A 10,000-nucleotide genomic window follows, 5' to 3' on the forward strand; every position below is an offset into this window, starting at 1 on the left:
TCTTGTGTGATGGAACCATGAACTGCCCACCATTCTGAGAAAGTAAGTAAATGATATGTATCTTGAATTATTCCTGAATAGAGAAGGTTTTAGTTTTTGAATTCGCTTAGATTCAAACTTGAGGGTGCCACAAAGCAAAATGAGGATTGAGAAAGCATTCAATCAGTTTTAGCCATGACAAACTCTTTATGTCTACTCGCTTTAAAGTCTTACATAAAGCTAAGCAAGACCAGAGCCTCGTATAATGCATGCGTTCTCATCACAACTTTGAACCTTGCCGAGCGAAACCATGTATTTTGTGAGTTGTTCCGAGCAATCATGAACAGTCATCTCACCTCGCTCCGTTCTCTAGAGAACTTTTCAGCTTTCCGCTCCAGTTCCACTGTTTTTGCATATTAGGCATAAATGATTTGTGTAATGAAAGTTAAAATGGATAACCACATTAAATCATCAAATTTTGCAGAGTCATTTCTTGTTGTCGAGCCTCACGTCGATTAGTACCCATTTTGGTAAGTTGCTCACTGTTACTCATTTCTTAATAACACGAACGAGTAATAATTTATGTGTGATAAACCAGTTCTGACGAATTTTGCGTTACTTTTTGTTGTTTTCTCTTTACTCAGTTTGGATCAAGTTACTGACTACGTCAGAATTCCTGATATGTTTATTTTCTAAAGTGATCATGATCACCGTCACTCATGATCAGTTGCGAATGACGCACCCAAATGATCCACTAGCATTATTTATCCCTTAATTTTTTGTTCAGCCGGATTCATTTTTCCTGCTCACAAGGTTTTAAAGAGGAACATTGCAAGGTATTTGCTAATATTAGCTTGCTGGGTGTAATCAGATATTTGTCTGTCGTTGCAAGATAATAAGTAACAATTAGCTTGAGGTGTCACGGTGCTAAATTATTTGTTTCTTGTGTGATCGAACTACAATGTAAAAACTGCCCTCCATTCTTTTCTTGCACATCGAGAAAGTAAGTAAGTAAGTAAGTAAGTAAGTAAATGATGTATCTTGAATTGTTTCTGAACAGAGAGGGTTTTTAGATTCAAAATTGAGGGTGTCACAAAGCAAATGACGATGAAGAATGCATTCAATCAGTTTTAGCCATAACAAACCCTTAATGTCTACTCGCTTTAAAGTCTTACTTAAAGCTAAGCAACATCGGAGCATCGTATAATGTACCCGTTCTCGTTACGACTTTGAACCTCGCCGAACGAAACCATTACTTGAGTTTTTCGGAGCAATGGAACAGTCATCTCACCTCGATCAGTGTTCAAATTGGACTGCTTCACTGATCAGTTGCGCTGTTTGCTCGAGTATGAAATGACTTCTCCTTGCTGCTCCATTTGTTAGTTCTCTTGAGAATTTTCAGCTTTCCGCTCCTGTTCTACATTTTTAATGCATACTAGGCATAAGGGAATTTTGTTATGAAAGTTAAAAGTTTTCCTACAAGATTCGATAATGCATGGATAACCACATTAAATCATCAAATTTTGCAGAGTCATTTCTTGCCGTCAAGGACTTCGCATTGATTAGCATCTGTTTTGGTAAGTTGTTCACTGTTACTCATTTCTTAATAACACGAACAAGTAATTTATTTGTGATAAACCAGTTCTGATGAATTTTGCGTCACATTTTGTTGTTTTCTCGACTTTACCCAGTGTGGATCAAGTTAGTGACTATGTCAGAATTCCCTACATGTTTATTTTCTGAAGTGACCACTGTCACTCATGATCAGTTAGTTGCAAATGATGCATCTAAATGATCCACCAGTATTATTTATCCCTTAAATTTTTTTTCAGCCGGATTCAGTATTCCTGCTCAAAACGTTTTGAATAGGAACATTGCAAGGTATTTGGTAATATTAGCTTACTGGGTGTAATAAGTTATTTGTCTGTCGTTGCAAGGTAATGGGTAACAATTAGCTTGAGGGGTCACGGTGCTAAATTATTTGTTTCTTGTGTGATCGAACTATATACTGCCCTCCATTCTTTTCTTGCACATCGAGAAAGTAAGTAAATGATGTGTCTTGAATTCTTCCTGAATAGAGAGGGTTTTTAGTTTTTGAATCTGCTTAGATTCAAAATTGAGGGTGTCACAAAGCAAATGACGATTAAGAATGCATTCAATTAGTTTTAGGCATAACAAACCCGTAATGTCTATTCGCTGTAAAGTCTTACATAAAGCTAACCAAAACCAGAGCCGCGTATAATGTACATGTATGCGTTCTCATTACAACTTTGAACCTCGCCGAACGAAACCATGTATTTTGTGAGTTGTTCCGAGCAATCATGAACAGTCATCTCACCTCGATCCGTTCTCTTGAGAACTTTTCAGCTTTCCGCTCCAGTTCCACTCTTTTTGCATACTAGGCATAAATGATTTGTGTTATGAAAGTTAAAATGGATAACCACATTAAATCATCAAATTTTGCAGAGTCATTTCTTGTTGTCGAGCCTCACGTCGATTAGTACCCATTTTGGTAAGTTGCTCACTGTTACTCATTTCTTAATAACACGAACGAGTAATAATTTATGTGTGATAAACCAGTTCTGACGAATTTTGCGTTACTTTTTGTTGTTTTCTCTTTACTCAGTTTGGATCAAGTTACTGACTACGTCAGAATTCCTGATATGTTTATTTTCTAAAGTGATCATGATCACCGTCACTCATGATCAGTTGCGAATGACGCACCCAAATGATCCACTAGTATTATTTATCACTTAATTTTTTGTTCAGCTGGATTCATTTTTCCTGCTCACAAGGTTTTAAAGAGGAACATTGCAAGGTATTTGGTAATATTAGCTTGCTGGGTGTAATCAGATATTTGTCTGTTGTTGCAAGATAATAAGTAACAATTAGCTTGAGGTGTCACGGTGCTAAATTATTTGTTTCTTGTGTGATCGAACTACAATGTAAAAACTGCCCTCCATTCTTTTCTTGCACATCGAGAAAGTAAGTAAGTAAGTAAATGATGTATCTTGAATTGTTTCTGAACAGAGAGGGTTTTTAGATTCAAAATTGAGGGTGTCACAAAGCAAATGACGATGAAGAATGCATTCAATCAGTTTTAGCCATAACAAACCCTTAATGTCTACTCGCTTTAAAGTCTTACTTAAAGCTAAGCAACATCGGAGCATCGTATAATGTACCCGTTCTCGTTACGACTTTGAACCTCGCCGAACGAAACCATTACTTGAGTTTTTCGGAGCAATGGAACAGTCATCTCACCTCGATCAGTGTTCAAATTGGACTGCTTCACTGATCAGTTGCGCTGTTTGCTCGAGTATGAAATGACTTCTCCTTGCTGCTCCATTTGTTAGTTCTCTTGAGAATTTTCAGCTTTCCGCTCCTGTTCTACATTTTTAATGCATACTAGGCATAAGGGAATTTTGTTATGAAAGTTAAAAGTTTTCCTACAAGATTCGATAATGCATGGATAACCACATTAAATCATATTTTGCAGAGTCATTTCTTGTTTTCAAGGACCTCGCGTCGATTAGCATCCATTTTGGTAAGTTGCTCACTGTTTCTCATTTCTTTATAACACGAACAAGTAATAATTTATGTGTAATAAACCAGTTCTGATGAATTTTGCATTACTTTTTGTCAGAATTCCTTACAAGTTTATTTTCTGAAGTGCTCACAGTCACTCATGATTAGTTGCAAATGATGCATCCAAATGATCCACCAGTATTATTTATCCCATAAATAATTTTTTCAGCCAGATTCATTATTCCTGCTCAAAAGGTTTTAAAAAGGAACATTGCAAGGTATTAAGTGATATTAGCTTGCTGGGTGTACCTGTAATAAGTTATTTGTCTGTCGTTTGATTGAACTGTGAGACTTGTGTTCATTTTGTGTTTATTTTATTCCAATTATTTTCAACTTCTTTTCATTATCCTAATTACTATTATTTGCTTGTTTACCCATAATTACTCAATTTCCTCATATTTTTGCTTGTGTAGTTGTGTGTTACGAGTTCGAATGTTTTGAGGAAAGGTAGCTTGCAAACTAAACTGAACGCAGGGTTGTCGGAACAACAACAAGAAGATTTATTCCACGAAGTACATGTAAGACTCTTAACAACACGTACTTGATAAACTTACACGGCCTCCGCCAACTTGAATAAACACAGGTTCCGTCACACTTGACTAAACACGGCTAACGCCAACTCTCTTCGCTTGTGAAAAACTAGTTAGAAAAACACTCCGCTTGCACTCGTCTACTTATATACTCTTACAATATAACTTCTAGAACTTTCTAAATTAGTAATCAATCTAATTATAGAAAGATTACAAAACACACCGATTTAGAAACGCTTACGTACAAACATAAATATAAACAAACTACGAACTCTCGCGAAGCTTCTAGACAGCCAGTAGCGCTTGTCACGCAATACTATTTTTCGTAACATTGTGTTATCCCCACACATTTCTCTTACCTAATTCCTGTTGTGTAGGAGTGGTAAACTCCTTCTTCCCTTAGGTAAATCCTGTATTAGTGGGTAGTAGATTTACCCCGTAGCCTTATTTGGTTTTTAGTTAGTTTTCTATTTTCCTAAAATCCATTGTAAATTGGCTACCATTTACTTGAAGTAAGTTCAGTCAGTTCAGTTAATTTATCTGAAGAGTGTCAGTCTTAAAGACAAGTCATTTTCCAAGTCTTCTGAGGTGTGTAGTTATCAATAACGTTTGGTATGTTATCAGTATTTTCCTATTTCTTTATTTATGCGTAGCCTTTAGTTTAGTTACTACATATAGCTTTCTGTTCTTGATTTTAGTTCTTAGCAGTGATTGCAAAATTTCATTTGCTATTGTCTAGCTTTATTTATCTATGTTGACCTTTAGTCTGGCACAGCATGTGATTTGCACCTTGAATATTTTTGCTGTTTTCCAATGAGTAATTGCTCTATTTTTATCTCCTGCTTTGTATCCTTTTAATTGCATTTGATTCCAAATGATCCGTTTGTTACCATTATTTCACAATTACTAGTTTCAATGTACTATTGTGGGATTATTGTGCAATATGTAATTTGAAGCTCTTGCTTTTTTCAAATCCATGCTTCATATAATAGTTCTTGGATTATGACATTGTTTAGTTTGTTTACAATTTGAAGTCATTCTACTTGTTTTGTTGGTAATTTCTTTGCCTTTTAGTTCGCAAGCATGTTTCTTCATGTATCAGCTATTTACCATAGTTTTTATTGTTCAGCAAGTGTAAATAATATCAATTTACTATGTTAAATCCATTGGCTTATTGTGGCTTTGTTTATTTGTTCGTTCCCAATCTCGATCCATTGTGTTTGCGTAGGTATAAATGATTTGTGTTAGAAAGTTATTTCCCACTAGATAATGTTTTACCGAAAGACTTGGCAGTGGATAACCACATGAAATTAAAATTTTTAGAGTTATGAAAAATGGGGCGAGACAAGAAGGAAACGCTTGCAGACAAACCCCTGCATTTTGAAAACTGGCAAGTTGACCTGTGACGCATGTAATCAGCTGTCATAAATTGACCAAGAAAATATTTGGTCTTCCATAGTGGAAATTGAACTTTGTGCAAGAGAAGGTTAAAAAATTTGGCAAGGAAAATAACGTGCATAACAGGCATTTCTACACACGTGTAAATGAGCACCTTTTCTGGGATAAAAATTATCATATTTTCTTTCGCTCCGACGAAGGGCTAACGCTCAAAACGTCAGCTTTCCAAATCTTTCACGGTGGCCATTCGACCTTTATCAACTCGTTTGATAAAATAAATTTCTGTTTCAAGCATCTTAGTTTGTCTAAACATTGTCAGGATAATTGCGATGTTTCTTGCGTAGAATTTAGTGAAAATGCTACCTCTTTCTATCAACTCAAAAACAGGGAGAGCTTCCATATTGAGCAGATGAAACTGGCCAAACTCAACAAACAAGTTGATCATGTCGGTTTAGCATTACACTTTTAAAATTTACCATTGTGTCAGTTACAGTATGTTTTCTATAATATCGTTGGTTTATAGTTTGAGTTTCACCTCCTTGTAAGGAACATTTAAGAGCGCCTCTCAGCAATTTTCACCTAAGACCTTGCAAGATAAAAAAATCGAAAATTGCCAAAATTTGTCACAATAAAGGACTACCAAAACCATTTTTAGAAAAATATGTTTTACTTTGTTTCGATAATTATTTTACCTGGACGGCGACTTTTTCGGTATGGGGCATTGCGAGCGAGTGAAAACGACTCCAAAATGTCGCTTGTTTGAATCGCTCTTTTTGAAATAACGAACGAGTAACTTGAAAATCAAATTAACATGGGACAGCTAGAGTAATTCATTCACCCTTTAGCGCTGTTAACGGTACAATATACCAAAACTGGAATTTTGACCAAATTTTAAAACTTGACCTTTTTTAGATTGATTACAGACCCTTGCAAAACAAATCTGGAATATTCTAGTCATTTCCAGAATTTTTCTTAGGATATGACAAAAAAAATTCTAGAAATTCCTAGAATTTACCAGTTTCCTTTTCTGGAAAATCTAGAAAATTCTAGAATGTTAATGAAACATGCTAATTAGGGAAGAAATTGCCAGCTTTATTCCAGAAATCATAATCTGGGATCAAATCAGGTTTTTCCAGCTTTTTCCAGCTTGTTACAAATGCTGCTTTCTAGATTTTTCTAGACATTCCTGCATGCTATTAAATGAAAGCATGTGAAGATCATGTATTAATTTCCAGCTTTTTTCAAGGATATTCCAGTTTTTCATGATTTTCCTCTGCCTTTTCCCACCAGTAAATTTTATTCCTTGATGGTTTTAACTTTTGGTTCCTTTAAGGCAATTCAGCCATTGGTAACTTTTTAAATTTATCAGGAGTGACTTTACTAAGCTTCTTACTCTAAGCAGTCAAATGCACAACAAAAACAGGCATCATTTTCTTGTCTGTATAAAAACTACCAAAGATCATTGAATACTTTGTTTAACTATAAAGTTATTGGTCATTAGTGGTAATCAGGCAGTCATGTCTTGTACCTTCCCTTGTAGAACCAGACACTGTGTAATCTATGTAAATCCTATTTAACGACCTTATGTAAATGGTAGGTTATGATATGCATAAATTGGATACAGAAGCCTTATTCAAAGGCTGTGTTATACGTATGCCTCATGTATATATTTTGAAAGGAAATGCTATGTTTTATCTAGTCAAATGGAACCTTTACGTAGCATATGTAAAGGCTATGTTATGGGGTTTTTGTGTCCAAAAATAAAAATGGTTTCAACATAGTTTATACGTAGATTCGAAACAGAAAATACACAACACATACATAATTATCCTGCTCCTATAAAATAATATTCCAGCAAATCAGAAATGTGCTGGAAACTACAAACAATCCATTGTAGTCAAGCTATTAACAGTTATTACCATAGCTCACAGACAAAAACAATTAGACGACAGATTTTAAAGCAGTTATATATTTTTATTGCATGAACCTAAGCATTTTATTCATGCCAAAATCTTTGAATTGGGTTCTTGTTTTAAATTTAACGAGACCCTCCGTGAGGGTACACTGGGTTGCCTGTGGTATGTGCAGCGTTCCAGACAATTTTTTTTCAAGTTGGGGGGTCATTAAGACCATTTAAGGGGTCACCCAGAAGTCATACCAGCAGAGGCCCTTTGGCTCACAGGTCTTCACACGTTCGCACGACGAACAGATCCTTTTCTGAGGTTAAAAACCTGGCTACCAGCCTATTAATTAATCATTTGTCAGAAAGAGGAAATTCCTGTCCTCTTTGGAAATTTTAGACACGCATTGCTTACATGTGGTAGTGATGTAAAACAGCAATTTATTCCATATAAAATGTCAACTGAGCTGTGTGTTGTCTTCCAGGAGATTCAAGTTGTCCTTGCATAATATGTAGCTCTAGCAGTGCACGGTATTGATTTGGTATTGTCTATCATTGTAGTGCCATGATAGAAGTCTTGGGTAAATAGCCTGAGAAGACATGTGGTTACTAGCAAAGTACTGAACCCAGAAAGATTGAAGAAAATAAATGGGAAGTGAGAAACATTGGCTTCTGGGCTGACATGTTGATAATTTTCAAGCTCCCTCACATCTTCTTTTACCTCAAGTTTAAGCATGCCCTCTGAGCATCTGACAGCTTTGTAATGCTTCCGTGAAGCATACACTGGGTTGCCTGTGGTACGTGTTACAGAAAATCAGAAGGCACTGAATTGTGTGGTATTGAACTACAACATTCCAGTCTCTGAAGAATAACAAATAAAAGAGAAGCGAGAAACATTGTCTTCTGGGCTGACATGTTGATAATTTTCAAGTTCCCTCACAACTTCTTTACACCATAAGTTTAAGCGTGCCCTCTGAACATCTGACAGCTTTGTAATACCAAAGTTCACTGAAGTTAAGCCCTGTCCTCCAGGGTTAGTGTTTGGATGGGAGACCAAAACAATATACCCCTCATCAAACAGAAGCATCGGACCGAAAATACTGTTAACGCTAACAAATGCTAACTCAGCAAGGTACAGATTTTGTTAGCTTGCTTTATGCAAAATAAGAACATCATTCTAAAAGCTTATTCTACGCAAAAAGTGGGTTCTGGAGGTAATTTTGAGAGTGGAAATCAAGGTTACGCGGCAGACGGCAAATACAAACTCACGATTTAATTAACTTAACACACCAAAAAGACGCTAACCTCATTTTGACAAGATAATGCTTTACTATTGCCATAAAAACTATCCAGTTACGCTCGCATATCATAAAACATGATGAATTCATAAAGGCCACCTTTTCCAGCGAACAATTTTTGAAACAAACAACATATTTGCTATTAGAGGCAAAAACCCCTTCCTATTTCATTACGTGCGTGAAGAGAAGAAACTCAGTCGTTTCAAATATGCGCAATATTGCAACAAACTAAATTTCAGGATCAAACCGTTTACATGAAGAACCTTTTCCTTGAATAATGAAGCACAAAATAGACGACAAGCTTTCTTTCAAATAATCCTTGGCTGTCACATTTCCAATTATTTTTTTTTTACCTGAAGATTGTGCAGAGTTGATCACAGATCCATGTAAGGTGTTCGAAACGTTCTCTGTCTTTGTTGAACCCATAAGTTACCAGAGAATTTTCCATTTGATTTCAGTGTTCCACATAACAGCACAGTTGGTAAATATTATTTTAAGAAATACAGCTCACTTTGATTTCGACTCGACGGGCGATAGATTGTTGTCGAGGTCCATTACCCTTCGCTTTTGAGATTCCAGGTGTTGGTTTTTCACCGCCTGCCTAGTTTATCCAACTGACTTTCCATTATTGAGCTCCATAAGGGTATATTTTGTTCAAGGATCCACTAAAACGCCATTCGCGTTACATCACTTTCGACGCCATTGGACACAGCAGAATCATTAACTTAGCCTGCCACCACAGAAATCTACGCAGTTCCACTACCCTCTCGATCCTAAGAAAATACGCGCAGAAGGCTCTATGCACACCACCACTTACCAGGGGAGTGACAGGCAAGACTTTTACCGACACGGAAGAAAAAAAAAAAACCGAACAAATGCCAAACACTCTCCGACTGGGATTGCCATACGGCAACCCAGTAAATATTCCTCGTTCTATAAGCTTACCACGCAAAACAAGTTCGCTTTTACACCAAGTAAAAGCACGCAATAATTATTATGAATATTCCTCGTTTAATAAGCCAACCACACAAAACAAGTTCGCTGTTACACCAAGTAAAAGCACGCAGTAATTACGATGAATAGTCCTTGTTCTATTAGCCAAGCACGCAAAACAAGTTTGCTTTTACACCAAGTAATAGCGCGCTATAATTATTATGAATATTCCTCGTTCTAAAGCCAAGCACGCAAAACAAGTTGGCCTTTACACCAAGTAAAAGCACGCAATAATTATTATGAATATTCCTCGTTCTATAAGCCAACCACGCAAAACAAGTTTGCTGTTACACCAAGTAAAAGCACGCAATAATTAT

General features: G+C 36.2%; 1 protein-coding gene and 1 long non-coding RNA gene across 17 annotated transcripts in view; one reads left to right on the top strand and one right to left on the bottom strand.

Annotated features, from left to right (window-relative positions):
• The window catches only part of LOC137972199 (uncharacterized), an 11,270-nt gene extending 7,825 nt beyond the window's left edge, over positions 1–3,445 (bottom strand). For all 3 annotated transcript variants that reach the window (XR_011117045.1, XR_011117043.1, XR_011117044.1), the window contains exons 1-2: positions 3,241–3,445; positions 2,318–2,377 (exon numbers count right to left, since the gene is read on the bottom strand). This is a non-coding gene — a long non-coding RNA (uncharacterized lncRNA). The remainder of the gene's footprint in view (positions 1–2,317; positions 2,378–3,240) is intronic.
• LOC137972196 (tetratricopeptide repeat protein 28-like) overlaps positions 1–10,000 on the top strand; it is a 31,486-nt gene that overhangs the window by 690 nt on the left and 20,796 nt on the right. For 3 of the 14 annotated variants that reach the window (XM_068819051.1, XM_068819053.1, XM_068819050.1), the window contains 7 exons: positions 464–509; positions 767–815; positions 1,509–1,556; positions 1,812–1,860; positions 2,446–2,491; positions 2,749–2,797; positions 3,476–3,523. The gene's annotated coding sequence lies outside the window, so the exon portion shown is untranslated. Of the gene's footprint in view, positions 43–463; positions 510–572; positions 816–883; positions 983–1,508; positions 1,557–1,811; positions 1,861–2,445; positions 2,492–2,748; positions 2,798–2,818; positions 2,965–3,475; positions 3,524–3,733; positions 3,783–10,000 lie in introns of those variants that run through there. The other 11 variants (XM_068819055.1, XM_068819056.1, XM_068819059.1 and 8 more) reach the window with 9 other exon arrangements.

This window comes from Montipora foliosa, chromosome 9 (genome assembly GCF_036669935.1).
Source record: "Montipora foliosa isolate CH-2021 chromosome 9, ASM3666993v2, whole genome shotgun sequence".
NCBI lineage: Eukaryota > Metazoa > Cnidaria > Anthozoa > Scleractinia > Acroporidae > Montipora > Montipora foliosa.